This window comes from Gorilla gorilla, chromosome 20 (genome assembly GCF_029281585.2).
Source record: "Gorilla gorilla gorilla isolate KB3781 chromosome 20, NHGRI_mGorGor1-v2.1_pri, whole genome shotgun sequence".
NCBI lineage: Eukaryota > Metazoa > Chordata > Mammalia > Primates > Hominidae > Gorilla > Gorilla gorilla.
In genome coordinates, this window is record NC_073244.2 from 75,571,021 (window position 1) to 75,598,752 (window position 27,732).

A 27,732-nucleotide genomic window follows, 5' to 3' on the forward strand; every position below is an offset into this window, starting at 1 on the left:
TTATAGAGATGGAGGTGTGGATATTTCCATGTTTATAGAGATAACGGTGTAGTTATTTCCATGTTAATAGGCATAGCGGTGTAGTTGTTTCCATGTTTATAGAGACCGAAGTGTAGATATTTCCTTATTTATAGTGATAGTGGTGTAGATATTTCCATGTTTATAGAGATAGCGGTGTAGACATTTCCACATTTATACAGATAGCAATGTAGATATTTTAAGGTTCATAAAGATGGTGGTGTAGATACGTCCATCCTTACACAGATATCGGTGTAGATATTTCCATGTTTATTCAGATGGCGGTGTAGATATTTCCGTCTTTATACAGATGGCGGTGTAGATATTTCCATGTTGATTCAGATAGCGGTGTAGATATTTCCAGGTTAATAGAGATGGCGGTGTAGATATTTCCATGTTTATACAGGTGGCGGTGTAGATATTTCCATCTTTATACAGATGGCGGTGTAGATATTTCCATGTTCATACACATGGCCGTGTAGATATTTCCATCTTTATACAGATGGCGGTGTAGATATTTCCATGTTTATACAGATGGCAGTCTAGATATTTCAATGTTTATAGAGATGGCGGTGTAGATATTTCCGTGTTTATAGAGATAGCGGTGTAGTTATTTCCATGCAAATAGGCATAGCGGTGTAGATATTTCCATGTTTATAGAGATAGAGGTGTAGATATTTCCTAGTTTATACAGATAGCGGTGTTGATATTTCCATGTTTATAGAGATAGCGGTGTAGACATTGCCACGTTTATACAAATAGCGGTGTAGATGTTTCCATGTTCATACAGATTGTGGTGTAGATATTTCCATCATTATACAGATAGCGGTGTAGATATTTCCATGTTTATACAGATGGCGGTGTAGATATTTCCGTGTTTATAGAGATGGCGGTGTAGATATTTCCATGTTTATAGAGATTCCGGTGTAGTTATTTCCATGTTAATAGGCATAGCGGTGTAGACATTTCCATGTTTATAGAGACAGAGGTGTATATATTTCCTTGTTTATACAGATAGTGGTGTAGGTATTTCCATGTTTACAGAGATAGCGGTGTAGACATTTCCACGTTTATACAGACAGCGATGTAGATATTTACATGTTCATACAGATGGTGGTGTAGATATTTCCTTCCTTATACAGATAGCGGTGCAGATATTTCCATGTTTATAGAGATAGCGGTGTAGATATTTCCATGTTTATAAAGATAGCGGTGTAGATATTTCCATGTTTATACAGATAGCTGTGTAGATATTTCCATCTTTATACAGATGGCGGTGTAGATATTTCCATCTTTATACAGATGGCGGTGTAGATATTTCCATCTTTATAGAGATGGCGGTGTAGATATTTCCATGTTTATAGAGATGGCGGTGTAGATATTTCCATGTTTATGCAGATGGTGGTGTAGATATTTCCATGTTTATATAGATGGCGGTGTAGATATTTCCCTGTTTATACAGATGGCAGTGAAGATATATCCATGTTTATACCGATTGCTGTGTTGATATTTCCATCTTTATACAGATGGCGGTGTAGATATTTCCATGTTTATACAGATGGCGGTGTAGATATTTCCATGTTTATACAGATGGCAGTGCAGATAGTTCCATGTTTATACAGATGTCGGTGTAGATATTTCCATGCTTATACAGATGGCAGTGTAGATATTTCCATGTTCATACAGATGGCGGTGTAGATATTTCCATGTTCATAGACATGGCGGTGTAAATATTTCGATGTTAATACAGATAGCGGTGTAGATATTTCCATGTTTATACAGATAGCTGTGTAGATATTTCCTTGTTTATAGAGATGGCGGTGTAGAGATTTCCATGTTCATACAGATGGCGGTGTAGATATTTCCGTGTTTATAGAGATGGCGGTGTAGATATTTCCATGTTTATACAGATGGCGGTGTAGATGTTTCCATGTTTGTAGAGACGGCGGTGTTGTTATTTCCATGTTTATAGAGATAGCGGGGTAGATATTTCCATGTTTATAGAGATGGCGGTGAAGATATTTCCATGTTTATGCAGATGGTGGTGTAGATATTTCCATGTTTATATAGATGGCGGTGTAGTCATTTCCTTGTTTATACAGATGGCAGTTTAGATATATCCATGTTTATACAGATAGCTGTGTAGATATTTCCATCTTTATACAGATGGCGGTGTAGATATTTCCATGTTTATACAGATGGCGGTGTATATATTTCCATCTTTTTACAGATGGCGGTGTAGATATTTCCACCTTTATAGAGATAGATGTGTAGTTTTTTCCATGTTAATACACATAACGGTGTAGATATTTCCATGTTTATAGAGATAGAGGTGTAGATATTTCCTTGTTTATACAGATATCGGAGTAGATATTTCCATGTTTAAAGAGTTGGCGGTGTAGATATTTCCATGTTTATATAGATGGCGGTGTAGATGTTTCCATGTTTATACAGATGGCGGTGGAGACATTTCCATGTTTATACAGATGGCGGTGTAGATATTTCCATGTTTATAGAGATGGAGGTGTGGATATTTCCATGTATATAGAGATAACGGTGTAATTATTTCCAAGTTAATAGGAATAGCGTTGTAGAGACTTACATGTTTATAGAGATAGCGGTGTAGACATTTCCACGTGTATGTAAATAGCGGTGTAGATATTTCCATGTTCTTACAGATGGTGGTGTAGGTATTTCCATATTTATACAGATGGTGGTGTAGATATTTCCATGTTTATAGAGATGGTGGTGTAGATATTTCCATGTTTATACAGACAGTGGTGTGGATATTTCCATGTTTATACAGATAGCTGTGTCGATTTTTCCATCTTTATACAGATGGCAGTGTTGATATCTCCATGTTAATACAGATGGCAGTGTAGATATTTCCATGTTTATACAGGTGGTGGTGTAGATGTTTCCGTGTTCATACAGATGGCGGTGTAGATATTTCCATGTTTATAGAGATGGCGGTGTAGATATTTCCAAGTTTATAGAGATAGCGGTGTAGTTATTTCCATTTTAATATGCATAGCGGTGTAGATATTTCCAAGTTTATAGAGACAGAGGTGTAAATATTTCCTTGTTTACACAGATAGCGTTGCAGATATTTCCATGTTTATAGAGCTAGCGGTGTTGACATTTCCACGTTTATACAGGTAGAGGTGTGGATATTTACATGTTCGTACAGATGGTGGTGTAGATATTTCCAACCTTATTTAGATAGCGGTGTAGATATTTCCATGTTTATGCAGATGGCGGTGTAGATATTTCCATGTTTATACAGATGACGGTGTAGATATTTCCATCTTTATACAGATGGCAGTGTAGATATTTCCATGTTTATAGAGATGGCGGTGTAGATATTTCCATGTTTATCCAGATGGCGGTGTAGATATTTCCATGTTTATAGAGATGGCGGTGTAGATATTTCCATGTTTATAGAGATGGCGGTGTAGATATTTCCATGTTTATACAGATAGCTTTGTAGATATTTCCATGTTTATACAGATAGCTGTGTAGATATTTAAATCTTTTTACAGATGGCGGTTTAGATAGTTCCATGTTGATACAGATGGCCGTGTAGATATTTCCATGTTTATACTGATGGTGGTGTAGATATTTCCATGTTCATACAGATGGCGGTGTAGTTATTTCCGTGTTTATAGAGATTGCGGTGTAGATATTTCCATGTTTATACAGATGGCAGTGTAGATATTTCCATGTTTATAGAGATTGTGGTGTAGATATTTCCATGTTTATACAGATAGCGGTGTATATATTTCCATGTTTATACAGATAGCGGTGTAGATATTTCTATGTTTATACAGATGGCGGTGTACATATTTCCATGATTATACAGATGGTGGTGTAGATATTTCCATGTTTATAGAAACGGCGGTGTAGATATTTCCATGTTTATAGAGATAGCGGTGTAGTTATTTCCATCTTAATAGGCCAAGCGGTGTAGATATTTCCATGTTTATATACATGGTGTTGTAGATATTTCCATGTTTATACAGATAGCGGTGTACATATTTCCATGTTTATACAGTTAGCTGTGTAGTTATTTCCATCGTTTTACACAGGGCGGTGTAGATATTTCCATGTTCTTACAGATGGCGGTGTAGATATTTCCATGTTAATAGAGATGGCGGTGTAGATATTTCCATGTTTACACAGATGGCGGTGTAGGTATTTCCATGTTTATAGAGATGGTGGTGTAGATATTTGCATGTTTAAACAGATGGCGGTGTAGGTATTTCCATGTTTATAGAGATGGCGGTTTAGGTATTTCCATGTTTATACAGATAGCTGTGTAGATATTTCCGTGTTTATACAGATGGCGGTGTAGATATTTCCATGTTTATACAGTTGGTGGTGTAAATATTTCCATGTTTATAGAGATGACGGTGTAGGTATTTCCATGTTTATAGAGATAGCGGTGAAGTTATTTCCAGGTTTATAGGCCTAGCGCTGTAGATATTTCCATGTTTATAGGGATAGAGGTGTAGATATTTCCCTGTATATACAGATAGAAGTGTAGATATTTCCGTGTTTATAGAGATAGCGGTGTAGACATTTCCACGTTTATACAGATAGCAGTGAAGACATTTCCATGCTCATAGAGTTGGTGGTGTAGATATTTCCATGTTTATACAGATGGCAGTGCAGATATTTCCATGTTTATAGAGAAAGCAGTGTAGATATTTCCATGTTTATTAGGATAGCGGTGTAGATATTTCCATGTTTATACAGATAGCTGTGTAGATATTTCCATCTTTATACAGAGGGCGTTGTAGATAGTTCCATGTTTATACAGATGGCGGTGTAGATATTTCCATGCTTATACAGAAGGCGGTGTAGATATTTCCATGTTTATGGAGATGGCGGTGTAGATATTTCCATGTTTATACAGATGGTGGTGTAGATATTTCCATGTTTGTAGAGACGGCGGTGTAGATATTTCCGTGTTTACACAGATGGCGGTGTAGATATTTCCATGTTCATACAGATGGCAGTGTAGATATTTCTATGTTCATACAGATGGCGGTGTAGATATTTCCATGTTCATAGACATGGCGGTGTAGATATTTCAATGTTAATACAGATAGCGGTGTAGATATTTCCATGTTTATACAGATAGCTGTGTAGATATTTCCATGTTTATAGAGATGGCGGTGTAGAGATTTCCGTGTTCATACAGATGGCCGTGTAGATATTTCCATGTTTATGGAGATGGCGGTGTAGATATTTCCATGTTTATACAGATGGTGGTGTAGATATTTCCATGTTTGTAGAGACGGCGGTGTAGATATTTCCATGTTTATACAGGTAGCGTGGTAGACATTTCCGTGTTGATAGAGATGGCGGTGTAGATATTTCCATGTTTATGCATATGGTGGAGTAGATATTTCCATTTTTATATAGATGGCGGTGTAGATATTTCCTTGTTTATACAGATGGCAGTGTAGATATATCCATGTTTATACAGATAGCTGTGTAGATATTTCCATCTTTATACAGATGGCGGTGTAGATATTTCCATGTTTATACAGATGGCGGTGTAGATATTTCCATGTTTATACAGATGGCGGTGTAGATATTTCCATGTTTATAGAGATGGCGGTGTAGATATTTCCACATTTATAGAGATAGCTGTGTAGTTATTTCCATGTTAATACGCATAACGGTATAGATATTTCCATGTTTGTAGAGATAGAGGTGTTGATATCTCCTTGTTTATACAGATATCGGTGTAGATATTTCCATTTTTATAGAGATAGCGGTGTAGACATTTCCACGTTTATACAGATAGCGGTGTAGATATTTCCATGTTTATACAGGTGGCTATGTAGTTATTTCAATCTTTATACAGATGGCGGTGTAGATATTTCCATGTATATACAGATGGTGGTGTAGATATTTCCATGTTTATACAGATGGCGGTGTAGATATTTCCATGTTTATAGAGATGGCGGTGTAGATATTTCCATGTTAATAGAGGTAGCGGTGTAGTTATTTACAGGTTAATAGGCATATCGGTGTAGATATTTCCATGTTTATAGAGATAGATGTGTAGATATTTCCTTGTTTATACAGATAGCGGTGTAGATATTTCCATGTTTTTAGAGATAGTGGTGTAGACATTTCCACGTTTATATAGATAGCCGTGTAGATATTTCCATGTTAATACAGATGGTGGTGTAGATATGTCCATGTTTATACAGATGGCGGTGCAGATATTTCCATTTCTATAGAGATAGCGATGTAGATGTTTCCGTGTTTATACAGATAGCTTTGTAGTTATTTCCATGTTTTTACAGATAGCTGTGTAGATATTTAAATCTTTTTACAGATGGCGGTGTAGATATTTCCATGTTTATATAGATGGCGGTGTAGATATTTCCTTGTTTATACAGATGGCAGTGTAGATATATCCATGTTTATACCGATTGCTGTGTAGATATTTCCTTCTTTATACAGATGGCGGTGTAGATATTTCGATGTTTATACAGATGGCGGTGTAGATATTTGCATGTTTATACAGATGGGGGTTTAGATATTTCCATGTTTATAGAGATGGCGGTGTAGATATTACCACCTTTATAGAGATAGCTCTGTAGTTATATCCATGTTAATACGCACAACGGTGTAGATATTTCCATGTTTATAGAGATAGAGGTGTGGATATTTCCTTGTTTATACAGATATCGGTGTAGATATTTCTATGTTTATAGAGATAGCGGTGTAGACATTTCCACGTTTATACAGATGGCGGTGTAGATATTTCCATGTTAATACAGATGGTGGTGTAGATATTTCCATCCTTATACAGATAGCAGTGAAGATATTTCCATGTTTATACAGATGGCGGTGTAGATATTTCCATCTTTATACAGATGGTGGTGTAAATATTTCCATGTTCATACAGATAGCTGTGTAGATATTTCCATCTTTATACAGATGGCGGTGTAGGTATTTCCATGTTCATACAGATGTTGGTGTAGATATTTCCAACCTTATTCGGATAGCGGTGTAGATATTTCCATGTTTATAGAGATGGCGGTTTAGATATTTCCATGCTTATACAGATGACTGTGTAGATATTTCCATCTTTATACAGATGGCGGTGTAGATATTTCCATGTTTATAGAGATGGCGGTGTAGATATTTCCATGTTTATCCAGATGGCGGTGTAGATATTTCCATGTTTATGCAGATGGTGGTGTAGGTATTTCCATGTTTATATAGATGGCGGTGTAGATATTTCCTTGTTTATGCAGATGGCAGTGTAGATATATCCATGTTTATACCGATTGCTGTGTAGATATTTCCATCTTTATACAGATGGCAGTGTAAATATTTCCATGTTTATACAGATGGCGGTGTAGATATTTGCATGTTTATACAGATGGCGGTGTAGATATTTCCATGTTTATAGAGATGGCGGTGTAGATATTACCACCTTTATAGAGATAGCTCTGTAGTTATATCCATGTTAATACGCATAACGGTGTAGATATTTCCATGTTTATAGAGATAGAGGTGTGGATATTTCCTTGTTTATACAGATATCGGTGTAGATATTTCCATGTTTATAGAGATAGCGGTGTAGACATTTCCACATTTATACAGATGGCGGTGTAGATATTTCCATGTTAATACAGATGGTGGTGTAGATAATTCCATCCTTATACAGATAGCAGTGTAGATATTTCCATGTTTATACAGATGGCGGTGTAGATATTTCCATCTTTATACAGATGGTGGTGTAAATATTTCCATGTTCATACAGATGGCGGTGTAGATATTTCCACGTTTATAGAGATGGCGGTGTAGGTATTTCCATGTTTATACAGATAGCGGTGTAGATACTTCCATGTTTATACAGATGGCTGTGTAGATATTTCCATGTTTATACAGATGGCGGTGTAGACATTTCCATGTTCATAAAGATGGCGCTGTAGATATTTCCATGTTTATAGAGATACCGGTGTAGTTATTTTCATGTTAATAGGCATAGCGGTGTAGATATTTCCATCTTTATAGAGACAGAGGTGTAGATATTTCCTAGTTTATACAGATAGCGGTGTAGATATTTCCATGTTTATACAGATGGCGGAGAATACGTTTCCATCTTTATACAGATGGCAGTGTAGATATTTCCATGTTCATACAGATGGCGGTGTAGATATTTCCATGTTTATATTGATGGTTGTGTAGATATTTCCATCTTTATACAGATGGCCGTGTAGATATTTCCATGTTTATACAGAGGGCGGTGTAGATATTTCCATGTTTATACAGATGGCGGTGTAGATATTTCCATGTTTATAGAGATGGCGGTGTAAATATTTCCATGTTTATAGAGATAGTGGTGTCGTTATTTACATGTTAATAGGCATAGCGGTGCAGATATTTCCATGTTTATGGAGATAGAGGTGTAGATATTTCCTTGTTTATACAGATAGCGGTGTAGATACTTAAATGTTTATAGAGTTAGCGGTGTAGACATTTCCACGTTTAAATAGACAGCGGTATAGATATTTCCATGTTCAGACAGATGGTGGTGTACATATTTCCATGTTTATACAGATGGCAGTGCAGATATTTCCATGTTTATAGAGATAGCGGTGTAGATATTTCCATGTTTATAACGATAGCTGTGTAGATATTTACATGTTTATACCGATAGCTGTGTAGATATTTCCATCTTTATACAGATGGCGGTGTAGATAGTTCCATGTTTATACATATGTTGGTGTAGATATTTCCATGCTTATACAGAAGGCGGTGTAGATTTTTCCATGTTTATGGAGATGGGGGTGTAGATATTTCCATGTTTATAGAGATGGTGGTGTAGATATTTAGATGTTTGTAGAGACGGCGGTGTAGATATTTCCATGTTTACACAGATGGCGGTGTAGATATTTCCATCTTTATACAGATGGCAGTGTAGATATTTCCATGTTCATACAGATGGCGGTGTAGATATTTCTGTGTTCATAGACATGGCGGTGTAGATATTTCAATGTTAATACAGATAGCGGTGTAGATATTTGCATGTTTATACAGATAGCTGTGTAGATATTTCCATGTTTATAGAGATGGCGGTGTAGAGATTTCCATGTTCATACAGATAGCGGTGTAGATATTTCCATGTTTATGGAGATGGCGGTGTAGATATTTCCATGTTTATACAGATGGTGGTGTAGATATTTCCATGTTTGTAGAGACCGCGGTGTAGATATTTCCATGCTTATACAGGTAGCGCGGTAGACATTTCCGTGTTTATAGAGATGGCGATGTAGATATTTCCATGTTTATGCAGATGGTGGTGTAGATATTTCCATGTTTATACAGATGGCGGTGTAGATATTTCCTTGTTTATACAGATGGCAGTGTAGATATTTCCATGTTTGTAGACATGGCGGTGTAGATATTTCGAGGTTAATACAGATATCGGTGTAGATATATCCATGTTTATACAGATAGCTGTGTAGATATTTCCGTGTTTATACAGATGGCTGTGTAGATATTTCCATGTTGATTCAGATTTTGGTGTAGATATTTAGTTGTGTATAGATATGGCGGTGTAGATATTTCCATGTTTATACAGATAGCGGTGTAGATATTTCCATGTTTATAGAGATGGCGGTGCAGATATTTCCATGTTTATACAGATGACGGTGTAGATATTTCCATGTTTATACAGATGGCTGTGTAGACATTTCCATGTTTATACAGATGGCGGTGTAGATATTTCCATGTTTATAGAGATGGCGGTGTAGATATTTCCATGTTTATAGAGATAACGGTGTAGTTATTTCCATGTTAATAGGAATAGCATTGTAGAGACTTCGATGTTTATAGAGATAACGGTGTAGACATTTCCACGTGTATGTAAATAGCGGTGTTGACATTTCCATGTTTATACAGATGGTGGTGTAGTTATTTCCATGTTTGTAGAGATGGTGGTGTAGATATTTCCATGTTTACACAGATGGCGGTGTAGGTATTTCCATCTTTATACCGACGGCAGTGTAGGTATTTCCATGTTCATATAGATGGCGGTGTAGATATTTCCATGTTCATAGACATGGCGGTGTAGGTATTTCCATGTTAATACAGATAGCGGTGTAGATATTTCCATGTTTATACAGATAGGTGTGTAGATATTTGCATGTTTATAGAGATGGCATTGTAGAGATTTCCATGTTCATACAGATGGCGGTGTAGATATTTCCATGTTGATAGAGATGGCGGTGTAGATATTTCCATGTTTATACAGATGGTGGTGTAGATATTTCCATGTTTTTAGAGACGGCGGTGTAGATATGTCCATGTTTATACAGATAGCGGGGTAGATATTTCCATGTTTATAGAGATGGCGGTGTAGATATTTCCATGTTTATGCAGATGGTGGTGTAGATATTTACACGTCTATGTAGATGGCGGTGTAGATATTTCCTTGTTTATACAGATGGCGGTGTAGATATTTCCATGTTTATAGTGATAGCGGTGTAGTTATTTCCATGTTAATAGGCATTGCGGTGTAGATATTTCCATGTGTATAGAGATAGCGATGTAGATATTTCCATGCTTATACAGATAGCGGTGTAGGTATTTCCATGTTTATACAGATAGCTGCGTAGATATTTAAATCTTTATACAGATGGCAGTGTAGATATTTCCATGTTCATACAGATGGCGGTGTAGATATTTCCATGTTCATAGACATGGCGGTGTAGATATTTCCATGTTAATACAGATAGCGGTGTAGGTATTTCCATGTTTATACAGATAGCTGTGTAGGTATTTCCATGTTTATAGAGACGGCGGTGTAGATATTTCCATGTTTATGCAAATGGTGGTGTAGATATTTCCATGTCTATGAAGATGGCGGTGTAGATATTTCCTTGTTTATACAGATGGCGGTGTAGATATATCCATATTTATACAGATAGCTGTGTAGATATTTCCATCTTTATACAGATGGCGGTGTAGGTATTTCCATGTTTATACAGATGGCGGTGTAGATATTTCCAAGTTTATACAGATGGCGGTGTAGATATTTCCATGTTCATAGACAGGGCGGTGTAAATATTTCGATGTTAATACAGATAGCGGTGTGGATATTTCCATGTTTATACAGATAGCTGTGTAGATATTTCCATGTTTATAGAGATAGAGGTGTAGATATTTCCTTGCTTATACAGATAGAGATGTAGATATTTCCATGTTAATACAGATGGTGGTGTAGATATTTCCATCCTGATACAGATAGCGGTGTAGATATTTCCATGTTTATACAGATAGCGGTGTATATATTTCCATGTTTATACACATGGCTGTGTAGATATTTCCATGTTTATACAGATGGCGGTGTAGATATTTCCATGTTCATACAGATGGTGGGGTAGATATTTCCATGTTTATAGTGATAGCGGTGTAGTTATTTCCATGTTAATAGGCATAGCGGTGTAGATATTTCCATGTGTATAGAGATAGCGATGTAGATATTTCCATGTTGATACAGATAGCGGTGTAGATATTTCCATGTTTATACAGATAGCTGTGTAGATATTTAAATCTTTATACAGATGGCGGTGTAGATATTGCCATGTTTATACAGATGGCAGTGCAGATATTTCCATGTTTATACGGATGGCGTTGTAGACATTTCCTTGTTCATACAGATGGCGGTGTAGTTATTTCCATGTTTTTAGAGATGGCGGAGTAAATATTTCCATGTTTATACAGATGGCGGTGTAGATATGTCTATGTTTATAGAGATTGTGGTGTACATATTTCCATGTTTATACAGATAGCGGTGTAGATATTTCCATGTTTATACAGATAGCTGTGTAGATATTTCCATCTTTATACAGATGGCGATGTAGATATTTCCATGTGCATACAGATGGCGGTGTAGATATTTCCATGTTTATAGAGATGGCGGTGTAGGTATTTGCATGTTTTTACCGATGGCAGTGTAGATATTTCCATGTTTATACAGATAGCAGTGTTGGTATTTCCATGTTCATACAGATAGCTGTGTAGATATTTCCATCTTTATACAGATGGCGGTGTAGGTATTTCCATGTTCATACAGATGGTGGTGTAGATATTTCCAACCTTATTCAGATAGCGGCGTAGATATTTCCATGTTTATAGAGATGGCGGTGTAGATATTTCCATGTTTATACAGATGACGGTGTAGATATTTCCATCTTTATACAGATGGCGGTGTAGATATTTCCATCTTTATAGAGATGGCGGTGTAGATATTTCCCTGTTTATCCAGATGGCGGTGTAGATATTTCCATGTTTGTAGAGATGGCAGTGTAGATATTTCCATGTTTATAGAGATGGCAGTGTAGATATTTCCATGTCTATGCAGATGGTGGTGTAGATATTTCCATGTTTATATAGATGGCGGTGTAGTTATTTCCTTGTTTATACAGATGGCAGTGTAGATATATCCATGTTTATACCGATTGCTGTGTAGATATTTCCATCTTTATACAGATGGCGGTGTGGATATTTCCATGTTTATAGAGATGGCAGTGTAGATATTTCCAATTTTATAGAGGTAGCTCTGTAGTTATATCCAAGTTAATACGCATAACGGTGTAGATATTTCCATGTTTATAGAAATAGAGGTGTGGATATTTCCTTGTTTGTACAGATATCGGTGTAGATATTTCCATGTTTATAGAGATAGCGGTGAAGACATTTCCACGTTTATTCAGATGGCGGTGTAGATATTTCCATGTTAATACAGATGGTGGTGTAGATATTTCCATCCTTATACAGATAGCAGTGTAGATATTTCCATGTTTGTTCAGATGGCGGTGTAGTTATTTCCATCCTTATACAGATAGCAATGTAGATATTTCCATGTTTGTTCAGATGGCGGTGTAGATATTTCCATCTTTATACAGATGGCGGTGTAAATATTTCCATGTTCATACAGATGGCGGTGTAGATATTTCCATGTTTATCGAGATGGCGGTGTAGGTATTTCCATGTTTATACAGATAGCGGTGTAGATACTTCCATGTTTATACAGATGGCTGTGTAGATATTTCCATGCTTATACAGATGGCGGTGTAGACATTTCTATGTTCATACAGATGGCAGTGTAGATATTTCCATGTTTATAGATTTGCCTGTGTAGTTATTTCCATGTTAATAGGCATAGCAGTGTAGTTATTTCCATGTTTATAGAGACAGAGGTGTAGATATTTCCTTGTTTATACAGATAGTGGTGTATATATTTCCATGTTTACAGAGATAGCGGTGTAGACATTTCCAGGTTTATACAGACAGCGGTGTAGATATTTACATGTTCATACAGATGGTGGTGTAGATATTTCCATCCTTATACCGATAGCGGTGTAGATATTTCCATGTTTATACAGATGGCGGAGAAGAGTTTTCCATCTTTATACAGAAGGCAGTGTAGATATTTCCATTTTCATACAGGTGGCGGTGTAGATATTTCCATGTTTATTCAGATGGTTGTGTAGATATTTCCATGTTTGTAGAGATGGCAGTGTAGATATTTCCATGTTTATACCGATGGTGGTGTAGATATTTCCATGTTTATAGAGATGGCGGTGTAAATATTTCCATGTTTATAGAGATAGTGGTGTAGTTATTTACATGTTAATAGGCATAGCGGTGTAGATATTTCCATGTTTATGGAGATAGAGGTGTAGATATTTCCTTGTTTATACAGATAGCTGTGTAGATACTTCCATGTTTATAGAGTTAGAGGTGTAGACATTTCCACGTTTAAATAGATAGCGGTGTAGATATTTCCATGTTCAGACAGATGGTGGTGTTGATATTTGCATTTTTATACAGACGGCAGTGCAGATATTTCCATGTTTATAGAGATAGTGGCGTAGATATTTCCATGTTTATAAAGATAGCTGTGTAGATATTTCCATGTTTATACAGATAGCTGTGTAGATATTTCCATTTTTGTACAGATGGCGGTGTAGATAGTTCCATGTTTATACAGATGTCGGTGTAGTTATTTCCATGCTTATACAGATGGCAGTGTAGATATTTCCATGTACATACAGATGGTGGTGTAGATATTTCCATGTTCATAGACATGGCGGTGTAAATATTTCGATGTTAATACAGATAGCGGTGTAGATATTTCCATGTTTTTACAGATAGCTGTGTAGATATTTCCATGTTTATAGAGATGGCGGTGTAGAGATTTCCATGTTCATGCAGATGGCGGTGTAGATATTTCTGTGTTTATAGAGATGGCGGTGTAGATATTTCCATGTTTATACAGATGGCGGTGTAGATATTTCCATGTTTGCAGAGACGGTGGTGTAGATATTCCCATGTTTATACAGATAGCTGGGTAGGTATTTCCATGTTTATAGATATGGCGGTGTAGATATTTCCATGTTTATGCAGATGGTGGTGTAGATATTTCCATGTTTATATAGATGGCGGTGTAGATATTTCCTTGTTTATACAGATGGCAGTTTAGATATATCCATGTTTTTCAGATAGCTTTGTAGATATTTCCATCTTTATACAGATGGCGGTGTAGATATTTCCACGTTTATACAGATGGCGGTGTATATATTTCCATGTTTATACAGATGGCGGTGTAGATATTTCCATGTTTATAGAGATGGCGGTGTAGATATTTCCACCTTTATAGAGATAGCTGTGTAGTTTTTTCCATGTTAATACGCATAACGGTGTAGATATTTCCATGTTTATAGAGATAGAGGTGTAGATATTTCCATGTTTATACAGATATCGGTGTAGATATTTCCATGTTTATAGAGATAGCGTTGTAGACATTTCCATGTTTATACACATGGCGGTGTAGATATTTCCATCTTTATACAGATGGCGGTGTAAATATTTCCATGTTCATACAGATGGCGGTGTAGATAATTCCATGTTTATAGGGATGGCGGTGTAGATATTTCCATGTTTACACAGATGGCGGTGTATATATTTCCATCTCTATACAGATGGCAGTGTAGATATTTCCATGTTCATACAGATGGTGGTGTAGTTATTTCCATGTTCATAGACATGGTGGTGTAGATATTTGCATGTTAATACAGATAGCGGTGTACGTATTTCCATGTTTATACAGATAGCTGTGTAGATATTTCCAAGTTTATAGAGACGGCGTTGTAGAGATTTCCATGTTCATACAGATGGCGGTGTAGATATTTCCATGTTTATAGAGATGGCGGTGTAGTTATTTCCAGGTTTATACAGATGGTGGTGTAGATATTTCCATGTTTTTAGAGACGGCGGTGTAGATATTTCCATGTTTATACCGATAGCGCGGTAGATATTTCCATGTTTATAGAGATGGCGGTGTAGATATTTCCATGTTTATACAGATGGCGGTGTATATATTTCCATGTTTATACAGATGGCGGTGTAGATATTTCCATGTTTATAGAGATGGCGGTGTAGATATTTCCACCTTTATAGAGATAGCTGTGTAGTTTTTTCCATGTTAATACGCATAACGGTGTAGATATTTCCATGTTTATAGAGATAGAGGTGTAGATATTTCCTTGTTTATACAGATATCGGTGTAGATATTTCCATGTTTAAAGAGATGGCGGTGTAGATATTTCAATGTTTATACAGATGGCGCTGTAGATATTTCCATGTTTATACAGATGGCGGTGGGGACATTTCCATGTTTATACAGATGGCGGTGTAGTTATTTCCATGTTTATAGAGATGGCGGTGTAGATATTTCCATGTATATAGAGATAACGGTGTAATTATTTCCATGTTAATAGGAATAGCGTTGTAGAGACTTACATGTTTATAGAGATAGCGGTGTAGACATTTCCACGTGTATGTAAATAGCGGTGTAGATATTTCCATGTTCATACAGATGGTGGTGTAGGTATTTCCATGTTTATACAGATGGTGGTGTAGATATTTCCATGTTTATAGAGATGGCGGTGTAGATATTTCAATGTTTATACAGATAGCGGTGTGGATATTTCCATGTTTATACAGATAGCTGTGTCGATTTTTCGATCATTATACAGATGGCAGTGTTGATATTTCCATGTTCATTCAGATGGCAGTGTAGATATTTCCATGTTAATACAGGTGGTGGTATAGATGTTTCCGTGTTCATACAGATGGCGGTGTAGTTATTTCCATGTTTATAGAGATGGCGGTGTAGATATTTCCAAGTTTATAGAGATAGCGGTGTAGTTATTTCCATGTTAATATGCATAGCGGTGTAGATATTTCCATGTTTATAGAGACAGAGGTGTAGGTATTTCCTTGTTTACACAGATAGCGGTGCAGATATTTCCATGTTTATAGAGCTAGCGGTGTTGACATTTCCACGTTTATACAGGTAGAGGTGTAGATATTTACATATTCGTACAGATGGTGGTGTAGATATTTCCAACCTTATTCAGATAGCGGTGTAGATATTTCCATGTTTATAGAGATGGCGGTGTAGATATTTCCATGTTTATACAGATGACGGTGTAGATATTTCCATCTTTATACAGATGGCGGTGTAGATATTTCCATGTTTATAGAGATGGTGGTGTAGATATTTCCATGTTTATAGAGATGGCGGTGTAGATATTTCCATGTTTATGCAGATGGTGGTGTAGATATTTCCATGTTTATATAGATGGCGGTGTAGATATTTCCCTGTTTATACAGATGGCAGTGTAGATATATCCATGTTTATACCGATTGCTGTGTAGACATTTCCATCTTTATACAGATGGCGGTGTAGATATTTCCATGTTTATACAGATGGCGGTGTAGATATTTCCATGTTTATACAGATGGCGGCGTAGATATTTCCATGTTTATACAGATGGCATTGTAGATAGTTCCATGTTTATACAGATGTCGGTGTATATATTTCCATGTTATACAGATGGCAGTGTAGATATTTCCATGTTCATACAGATGGCCGTGTAGATATTTCCATGTTCATAGACATGGCGGTGTAAATATTTCGATGTTAATACAGATAGCGGTGTAGATATTTCCATGTTTATACAGATAGCTGTGTAGATATTTCCTTGTTTATAGAGATGGCGGTGTAGAGATTTCCATGTTCATACAGATGGCGGTGTAGATATTTCCGTGTTTATAGAGATGGCGGTGTAGATATTTCCATGTTTATACAGATGGCGGTGTAGATGTTTCCATGTTTGTAGAGACGGCGGTGTAGATATTTCCATGTTTATAGAGATAGCGGGGTAGATATTTCCATGTTTATAGAGATGGCGGTGAAGATATTTCCATGTTTATGCAGATGGTGGTGTAGATATTTCCATGTTTATATAGATGGCGGTGTAGACATTTCCTTGTTTATACAGATGGCAGTTTAGATATATCCATGTTTATACAGATAGCTGTGTAGATATTTCCATCTTTATACAGATGGCGGTGTAGATATTTCCATGTTTATACAGATGGCGGTGTATATATTTCCATGTTTTTACAGATGGCGGTGTAGATATTTCTATGTTTATAGAGATGGCGGTGTAGATATTTCCACCTTTATAGAGATAGCTGTGTAGTTTTTTCCATGTTAATACACATAATGGTTTAGATATTTCCATGTTTATAGAGATAGAGGTGTAGATATTTCCTTGTTTATACAGATATCGGTGTAGATATTTCCATGTTTAAAGAGATGGCGGTGTAGATATTTCCATGTTTATACAGATGGCGGTGTAGATGTTTCCATGTTTATACAGATGGCGGTGGAGACATTTCCATGGTTATACAGATGGCGGTGTAGATATTTCCATCTTTATACAGATGGCGGTGTAGATATTTCCATGTTTATACAGATGGCGGTGTATATATTTCCATGTTTATACAGATGGCGGTGTAGATATTTCCATGTTTATAGAGATGGCGGTGTAGATATTTCCACCTTTATAGAGATAGCTGTGTAGTTTTTTCCATGTTAATACGCATAACGCTGTAGATATTTCCATGTTTATAGAGATAGAGGTGTAGATATTTCCTTGTTTATACAGATATCGGTGTAGATATTTCCATGTTTAAAGAGATGGCGGTGTAGATATTTCAATGTTTATACAGATGGCGCTGTAGATATTTCCATGTTTATACAGATGGCGGTGGGGACATTTCCATGTTTATACAGATGGCGGTGTAGTTATTTCCATGTTTATAGAGATGGCGGTGTAGATATTTCCATGTATATAGAGATAACGGTGTAATTATTTCCATGTTAATAGGAATAGCGTTGTAGAGACTTACATGTTTATAGAGATAGCGGTGTAGACATTTCCACGTGTATGTAAATAGCGGTGTAGATATTTCCATGTTCATACAGATGGTGGTGTAGGTATTTCCATGTTTATACAGATGGTGGTGTAGATATTTCCATGTTTATAGAGATGGCGGTGTAGATATTTCCATGTTTATACAGATAGCGGTGTGGATATTTCCATGTTTATACAGATAGCTGTGTCGATTTTTCCATCTTTATACAGATGGCAGTGTTGATATTTCCATGTTCATTCAGATGGCAGTGTAGATATTTCCATGTTAATACAGGTGGTGGTATAGATGTTTCCGTGTTCATACAGATGGCGGTGTAGATATTTCCATGTTTATAGAGATGGCGGTGTAGATATTTCCAAGTTTATAGAGATAACGGTGTAGTTATTTCCATGTTAATATGCATAGCGGTGTAGATATTTCCATGTTTATAGAGACAGAGGTGTAGGTATTTCCTTGTTTACACAGATAGCGGTGCAGATATTTCCATGTTTATAGAGCTAGCGGTGTTGACATTTCCACGTTTATACAGGTAGAGGTGTAGATATTTACATATTCGTACAGATGGTGGTGTAGATATTTCCAACCTTATTCAGATAGCGGTGTAGATATTTCCATGTTTATAGAGATGGCGGTGTAGATATTTCCATGTTTATACAGATAGCTGTGTAGATATTTCCTTGTTTATAGAGATGGCGGTGTAGAAATTTCCATGTTCATACAGATGGCGGTGAAGATATTTCCGTGTTTATAGAAATGGCGGTGTAGATATTTCCATGTTTATACAGATGGCGGTGTAGATATTTCCATGTTTGTAGAGACGGCGGTGTAGATATTTCCATGTTTATAGAGATAGCGGGGTAGATATTTCCATGTTTATAGAGATGGCGGTGAAGATATTTTCATGTTTATGCAGATGGTGGTGTAGATATTTCCATGTTTATATAGGTGGCGGTGTAGATATTTCCTTGTTTATACAGATGGCAGTTTAGATATATCCATGTTTGTACAGATGACGGTGTAGATATTTCCATGTTTATACAGAAGGCGGTGTAGATATTTCCATGTTTATATAGATGGCGGTGTAGATATTTCCATGTTTATACAGATAGCTTTGTAGATATTTCCATGTTTATACAGATAGCTGTGTAGATATTTAAATCTTTTTACAGATGGTGGTGTAGATAGTTCCATGTTGATTCAGATGGCCGTGTAGATATTTCCATGTTTATACTGATGGCGGTGTAGATATTTCCATGTTCATACAGATGGCGGTGTAGTTATTTCCGTGTTTATAGAGATTGCAGTGTAGATATTTCCATGTTTATACAGATGGCAGTGTAGATATTTCCATGTTTATATTGATTGTGGTGTAGATATTTCCATGTTTATACAGATAGCGGTGTATATATTTCCATGTTTATACAGAGAGCGGTGTAGATATTTCCATGTTTATACAGATGGCAGTGTACATATTTCCAGGTTTATACAGATGGTGGTGTAGATATTTCCATGTTTATAGAAACGGCGGTGTAGATATTTCCATGTTTATAGAGATAGCGGTGTAGTTATTTCCATCTTAATAGGCCAAGCGGTGTAGATATTTCCATGTTTATATACATGGTGGTGTAGATATTTCCATTTTTATACAGATAGCGGTGTAGATATTTCCATGTTTATACAGTTAGCTGTGTAGTTATTTCCATCGTTTTACAGAGGGCGGTGTAGATATTTCCATGTTCTTACAGATGGCGGTGTAGATATTTCCATGTTAATAGAGATGGCGGTGTAGATATTTCCATGTTTACACAGATGGCGGTGTAGGTATTTGCATGTTTATAGAGGTGGTAGTGTAGATATTTCCATGTTTAAACAGATGGCGGTGTAGGTATTTCCATGTTTATAGAGATGGCGGTTTAGGTATTTCCATGTTTATACAGATAGCGGTGTAGTTATTTCCATGCAAATAGGCATAGCGGTGTAGATATTTCCATGTTTATAGAGATAGAGGTGTAGATATTTCCTAGTTTATACAGATATCGGTGTAGATATTTCCATGTTTAAAGAGATGGCGGTGTAGATATTTCAATGTTTATACAGATGGCGCTGTAGATATTTCCATGTTTATACAGATGGCGGTGGGGACATTTCCATGTTTATACAGATGGCGGTGTAGTTATTTCCATGTTTATAGAGATGGCGGTGTAGATATTTCCATGTATATAGAGATAACGGTGTAATTATTTCCATGTTAATAGGAATAGCGTTGTAGAGACTTACATGTTTATAGAGATAGCGGTGTAGACATTTCCACGTGTATGTAAATAGCGGTGTAGATATTTCCATGTTCATACAGATGGTGGTGTAGGTATTTCCATGTTTATACAGATGGTGGTGTAGATATTTCCATGTTTATAGAGATGGCGGTGTAGATATTTCCATGTTTATACAGATAGCGGTGTGGATATTTCCATGTTTATACAGATAGCTGTGTCGATTTTTCCATCTTTATACAGATGGCAGTGTTGATATTTCCATGTTCATTCAGATGGCAGTGTAGATATTTCCATGTTAATACAGGTGGTGGTATAGATGTTTCCGTGTTCATACAGATGGCGGTGTAGATATTTCCATGTTTATAGAGATGGCGGTGTAGATATTTCCAAGTTTATAGAGATAGCGGTGTAGTTATTTCCATGTTAATATGCATAGCGGTGTAGATATTTCCATGTTTATAGAGACAGAGGTGTAGGTATTTCCTTGTTTACACAGATAGCGGTGCAGATATTTCCATGTTTATAGAGCTAGCGGTGTTGACATTTCCACGTTTATACAGGTAGAGGTGTAGATATTTACATATTCGTACAGATGGTGGTGTAGATATGTCCAACCTTATTCAGTTAGCGGTGTAGATATTTCCATGTTTATAGAGATGGCGGTGTAGATATTTCCATGTTTATACAGATGACGGTGTAGATATTTCCATCTTTATACAGATGGCGGTGTAGATATTTCCATGTTTATAGAGATGGCGGTGTAGATATTTCCATGTTTATAGAGATGGCGGTGTAGATATTTCCATGTTTATGCAGATGGTGGTGTAGATATTTCCATGTTTATATAGATGGCGGTGTAGATATTTCCCTGTTTATACAGATGGCAGTGTAGATATATCCATGTTTATACCGATTGCTGTGTAGACATTTCCATCTTTATACAGATGGAGGTGTAGATATTTCCATGTTTATACAGATGGCGGCGTAGGTATTTCCATGTTTATACAGATGGCGGCGTAGATATTTCCATGTTTATACAGATGGCATTGTAGATAGTTCCACGTTTATACAGATGTCGGTGTATATATTTCCATGCTTATACAGATGGCAGTGTAGATATTTCCATGTTCATACAGATGGCCGTGTAGATATTTCCATGTTCATAGACATGGCGGTGTAAATATTTCGATGTTAATACAGATAGCGGTGTAGATATTTCCATGTTTATACAGATAGCTGTGTAGATATTTCCTTGTTTATAGAGATGGCGGTGTAGAGATTTCCATGTTCATACAGATGGCGGTGTAGATATTTCCGTGTTTATAGAGATGGCGGTGTAGATATTTCCATGTTTATACAGATGGCGGTGTAGATGTTTCCATGTTTGTAGAGACGGCGGTGTAGATATTTCCATGTTTATAGAGATAGCGGGGTAGATATTTCCATGTTTATAGAGATGGCGGTGAAGATATTTCCATGTTTATGCAGATGGTGGTGTAGATATTTCCATGTTTATATAGATGGCGGTGTAGACATTTCCTTGTTTATACAGATGGCAGTTTAGATATATCCATGTTTATACAGATAGCTGTGTAGATATTTCCATCTTTATACAGATGGCGGTGTAGATATTTCCATGTTTATACAGATGGCGGTGTATATATTTCCATGTTTTTACAGATGGCGGTGTAGATATTTCTATGTTTATAGAGATGGCGGTGTAGATATTTCCACCTTTATAGAGATAGCTGTGTAGTTTTTTCCATGTTAATACACATAATGGTGTAGATATTTCCATGTTTATAGAGATAGAGGTGTAGCTATTTCCTTGTTTATACAGATATCGGTGTAGATATTTCCATGTTTAAAGAGATGGCGGTGTAGATATTTCCATGTTTATACAGATGGCGGTGTAGATGTTTCCATGTTTATACAGATGGCGGTGGAGACATTTCCATGTTTATACAGATGGCGGTGTAGATATTTCCATCTTTATACAGATGGCGGTGTAGATATTTCCATGTTTATACAGATGGCGGTGTATATATTTCCATGTTTATACAGATGGCGGTGTAGATATTTCCATGTTTATAGAGATGGCGGTGTAGATATTTCCACCTTTATAGAGATAGATGTGTAGTTTTTTCCATGTTAATACGCATAACGCTGTAGATATTTCCATGTTTATAGAGATAGAGGTGTAGATATTTCCTTGTTTATACAGATATCGGTGTAGATATTTCCATGTTTAAAGAGATGGCGGTGTAGATATTTCAATGTTTATACAGATGGCGCTGTAGATATTTCCATGTTTATACAGATGGCGGTGGGGACATTTCCATGTTTATACAGATGGCGGTGTAGTTATTTCCATGTTTATAGAGATGGCGGTGTAGATATTTCCATGTATATAGGGATAACGGTGTAATTATTTCCATGTTAATAGGAATAGCGTTGTAGAGACTTACATGTTTATAGAGATAGCGGTGTAGACATTTCCACGTGTATGTAAATAGCGGTGTAGATATTTAGATGTTCATACAGATGGTGGTGTAGGTATTTCCATGTTTATACAGATGGTGGTGTAGATATTTCCATGTTTATAGAGATGGCGGTGTAGATATTTCCATGTTTATACAGATAGCGGTGTGGATATTTCCATGTTTATACAGATAGCTGTGTCGATTTTTCCATCTTTATACAGATGGCAGTGTTGATATTTCCATGTTCATTCAGATGGCAGTGTAGATATTTCCATGTTAATACAGGTGGTGGTATAGATGTTTCCGTGTTCATACAGATGGCGGTGTAGATATTTCCATGTTTATAGAGATGGCGGTGGGGACATTTCCATGTTTATACAGATGGCGGTGTAGTTATTTCCATGTTTATAGAGATGGCGGTGTAGATATTTCCAAGTTTATAGAGATAGCGGTGTAGTTATTTCCATGTTAATATGCATAGCGGTGTAGATATTTCCATGTTTATAGAGACAGAGGTGTAGATATTTCCTTGTTTACACAGATAGCGGTGCAGATATTTCCATGTTTATAGAGCTAGCGGTGTTGACATTTCCACGTTTATACAGGTAGAGGTGTAGATATTTACATGTTCGTACAGATGGTGGTGTAGATATTTCCAACCTTATTCAGATAGCGGTGTAGATATTTCCATGTTTATAGAGATGGCGGTGTAGATATTTCCATGTTTATACAGATGACGGTGTAGATATTTCCATCTTTATACAGATGGCGGTGTAGATATTTCCATGTTTATAGAGATGGCGGTGTAGATATTTCCATGTTTATAGAGATGGCGGTGTAGTTATTTCCATGTTTATGCAGATGGTGGTGTAGATATTTCCATGTTTATATAGATGGCGGTGTAGATATTTCCCTGTTTATACAGATGGCAGTGTAGATATATCCATGTTTATACCGATTGCTGTGTAGACATTTCCATCTTTATACAGATGGCGGTGTAGATATTTCCATGTTTATACAGATGGCGGTGTAGATATTTCCATGTTTATACAGATGGCATTGTAGATAGTTCCATGTTTATACAGATGTCGGTGTATATATTTCCATGCTTATACAGATGGCAGTGTGGATATTTCCATGTTCATACAGATGGCCGTGTAGATATTTCCATGTTCATAGACATGGCAGTGTAAATATTTCGATGTTAATACAGATAGCGGTGTAGATATTTCCATGTTTATACAGATAGCTGTGTAGAAATTTCCTTGTTTATAGAGATGGCGGTGTAGAGATTTCCATGTTCATACAGATGGCGGTGTAGATATTTCCGTGTTTATAGAGATGGCGGTGTAGATATTTCCATGTTTATACAGATGGCGGTGTAGATGTTTCCATGTTTGTAGAGACGGCGGTGTAGATATTTCCATGTTTATAGAGATAGCGGGGTAGATATTTCCATGTTTATAGAGATGGCGGTGAAGATATTTCCATGTTTATGCAGATGGTGGTGTAGATATTTCCATGTTTATATAGATGGTGGTGTAGACATTTCCTTGTTTATACAGATGGCAGTTTAGATATATCCATGTTTATACAGATAGCTGTGTAGATATTTCCATCTTTATACAGATGGCGGTGTAGATATTTCCATGTTTATACAGATGGCGGTGTATATATTTCCATGTTTTTACAGATGGCGGTGTAGATATTTCCATGTTTATAGAGATGGCGGTGTAGATATTTCCACCTTTATAGAGATAGCTGTGTAGTTTTTTCCATGTTAATACACATAACGGTGTAGATATTTCCATGTTTATAGAGATAGAGGTGTAGATATTTCCTTGTTTATACAGATATCGGTGTAGATATTTCCATGTTTAAAGAGATGGCGGTGTAGATATTTCCATGTTTATACAGAGGGCGTTGTAGATGTTTCCATGTTTATACAGATGGCGGTGGAGACATTTCCATGTTTTTACAGATGGCGGTGTAGATATTTCCATGTTTATAGAGATGGAGGTGTGGATATTTCCATGTATATAGAGATAACGGTGTAATTATTTCCATGTTAATAGGAATAGCGTTGTAGAGACTTACATGTTTATAGAGATAGCGGTGTAGACATTTCCACATGTATGTAAATAGCGGTGTAGATATTTCCATGTTCATACAGATGGTGGTGTAGGTATTTCCATGTTTATACAGATGGTGGTGTAGATATTTCCATGTTTATAGAGATGGCGGTGTAGATATTTCCATGTTTATACAGATAGCGGTGTGGATATTTCCATGTTTATACAGATAGCTGTGTCGATTTTTCCATCTTTATACAGATGGCAGTGTTGATATTTCCATGTTCATTCAGATGGCAGTGTAGATATTTCCATGTTAATACAGGTGGTGGTATAGATGTTTCCGTGTTCATACAGATGGCGGTGTAGATATTTCCATGTTTATAGAGATGGCGGTGTAGATATTTCCAAGTTTATAGAGATAGCGGTGTAGTTATTTCCATGTTAATATGCATAGCGGTGTAGATATTTCCATGTTTATAGAGACAGAGGTGTAGATATTTCCTTGTTTACACAGATAGCGGTGCAGATATTTCCATGTTTATAGAGCTAGCGGTGTTGACATTTCCACGTTTATACAGGTAGAGGTGTAGATATTTACATGTTCGTACAGATGGTGGTGTAGATATTTCCAACCTTATTCAGATAGCGGTGTAGATATTTCCATGTTTATAGAGATGGCGGTGTAGATATTTCCATGTTTATACAGATGACGGTGTAGATATTTCCATCTTTATACAGATGGCGGTGTAGATATTTCCATGTTTATACAGATGGCGGTGTAGATATTTCCATGTTTATACAGATGGCATTGTAGATAGTTCCATGTTTATACAGATGTCCGTGTATATATTTCCATGCTTATACAGATGGCAGTGTGGATATTTCCATGTTCATACAGATGGCCGTGTAGATATTTCCATGTTCATAGACATGGCAGTGTAAATATTTCGATGTTAATACAGATAGCGGTGTAGATATTTCCATGTTTATACAGATAGCTGTGTAGATATTTCCTTGTTTATAGAGATGGCGGTGTAGAGATTTCCATGTTCATACAAATGGCGGTGTAGATATTTCCGTGTTTATAGAGATGGCGGTGTAGATATTTCCATGTTTATACAGATGGCGGTGTAGATGTTTCCATGTTTGTAGAGACGGCGGTGTAGATATTTCCATGTTTATAGAGATAGCGGGGTAGATATTTCCATGTTTATAGAGATGGCGGTGAAGATATTTCCATGTTTATGCAGATGGTGGTGTAGATATTTCCATGTTTATATAGATGGTGGTGTAGACATTTCCTTGTTTATACAGATTGCAGTTTAGATATATCCATGTTTATACAGATAGCTGTGTAGATATTTCCATCTTTATACAGATGACGGTGTAGATATTTCCATGTTTATACAGATGGCGGTGTATATATTTCCATGTTTTTACAGATGGCGGTGTAGATATTTCCATGTTTATAGAGATGGCGGTGTAGATATTTCCACCTTTATAGAGATAGCTGTGTAGTTTTTTCCATGTTAATACACATAACGGTGTAGATATTTCCATGTTTATAGAGATAGAGGTGTAGATATTTCCTTGTTTATACAGATGGCGTTGTAGATGTTTCCATGTTTATACAGATGGCGGTGGAGACATTTCCATGTTTTTACAGATGGCGGTGTAGATATTTCCATGTTTATAGAGATGGAGGTGTGGATATTTCCATGTATATAGAGATAACGGTGTAATTATTTCCATGTTAATAGGAATAGCGTTGTAGAGACTTACATGTTTATAGAGATAGCGGTGTAGACATTTCCACATGTATGTAAATAGCGGTGTAGATATTTCCATGTTCATACAGATGGTGGTGTAGGTATTTCCATGTTTATACAGATGGTGGTGTAGATATTTCCATGTTTATAGAGATGGCTTTGTAGATATTTCCATGTTTATACAGATAGCGGTGTGGATATTTCCATGTTTATACAGATAGCTGTCTCGACTTTTCCATCTTTATACAGATGGCAGTGTTGATATCTCCATGTTAATACAGATGGCAGTGTAGATATTTCCATGTTTATACAGGTGGTGGTGTAGATGTTTCCGTGTTCATACAGATGGCGGTGTAGATATTTCCATGTTTATAGAGATGGCGGTGTAGATATTTCCAAGTTTATAGAGATAGCGGTGTAGTTATTTCCATGTTAATATGCATAGCGGTGTAGATATTTCCAAGTTTATAGAGACAGAGGTGTAGATATTTCCTTGTTTACACAGATAGCGGTGCAGATATTTCCATGTTTATAGAGATAGCGGTGTTGACATTTCCACGTTTATACAGGTAGAGGTGTAGATATTTCCATGTTTGTACAGATGACGGTGTAGATATTTCCATCTTTATACAGATGGCGGTGTAGATATTTCCATGTTTATAGAGATGGCGGTGTAGATATTTCCATGTTTATACAGATGACGGTGTAGATATTTCCATCTTTATACAGATGGCGGTGTAGATATTTCCATGTTTATAGAGATGGCGGTGTAGAT